The sequence below is a fragment of the Chaetura pelagica genome, unplaced genomic scaffold (genome assembly GCF_000747805.2).
Source record: "Chaetura pelagica isolate M959 unplaced genomic scaffold, ChaPel_1.0 scaffold116, whole genome shotgun sequence".
In the NCBI taxonomy this organism is placed as follows: domain Eukaryota; kingdom Metazoa; phylum Chordata; class Aves; order Apodiformes; family Apodidae; genus Chaetura; species Chaetura pelagica.
Genome location: NW_009953655.1, coordinates 3843664 through 3844805, shown reverse-complemented (window position 1 = coordinate 3844805; position 1142 = coordinate 3843664).

The window sequence follows — 1142 nt, the reverse complement described above, 5'->3', positions numbered from 1 at the left end:
ACCACTATAGTTTATTTTAAACATAGCAAAACCTTAACTAAAGAGGCAACCTGACATTAAGCAGCCACTTAAAAGCCTTTCTAGATTACCACTCCACTCTTTGTGGTGAGGGTTTGGGCACAGAAAGGTCCTGAGCCAGATTCCACTTTCCCTTCATTTCTCAGATCACTTCAATGCAAACTTCAAATTCAGGCAGCACCACCACAGACATGTTACCGTCAGTGAAACCAGCCAAAACATGTCCTCTAGTTTGAGGTGGTCTTTTCAGCTAAGGTTGGGAAACGGCCCAAAACTGTGATCACTGTTCTGGTTTTTAAACCCCACTTCAAAGTAAAAAAGTTGATTTTCCTCTCTTGCAGCTTAAGGCAAATTTAACTGGATACACATATGGTGTAAGTGCCAAACCCATTTACAGTTGGAGAAACTTGCAAAACATACAGGGGCAGATTCTGTTGCTCTTACTCACTTCAAACTGCTCCAGCTAAACTAATGGGACTTCTGAACACAATTACAAAAAGCAGGATCCAATCCAAAAAGCATATGCACGTTTCACAGTTGAAAAACATACCCTACACCGAGTACAGTGGTAATCTGGGGTGGCTTTCAAGTGGCCATTTAATGGACAGTAGTATACAGGAAAAAGCAGTAGGACAATCTTATTTCAGGTCTTTAAAAAACAAACAAACAACAACAACAAAACAACCAAAAAATCCAAACAGCAGCAACCACGTGCTAGACTAAATTTCATTATACACCGAAAATGTTTTTTGGGGGCTAATTCCTCAAGTCTAACCCAATGGAAAATAGCACACTTCTAATATCAGGTTAATACTCGACTGCAAAATACAGGTAGCATTCCCCAGCTACGCTTTTCACGAGCAGGAATCCCAGCAAGACAAGAGTGCAACGTTCTTGCAGAGAAGATTTATGTCACTTCGCCCTCTGTATCGCTATGCGTATATATTTACAATAGAGAACTACAGATTAACGATCTTCTTAAAACATCCGGTAAAAACACCACTTGAACCAAGAGCCCGAAGGGGGAAGGAGAAAAGACGGCGTTTTTTCAGGAGCAAGCGCCAAGCCAGCAACTCGGAACTGGAGGAGCAGGGCAGGTGCCTGAGGGCTCTGCCCGGGACCCG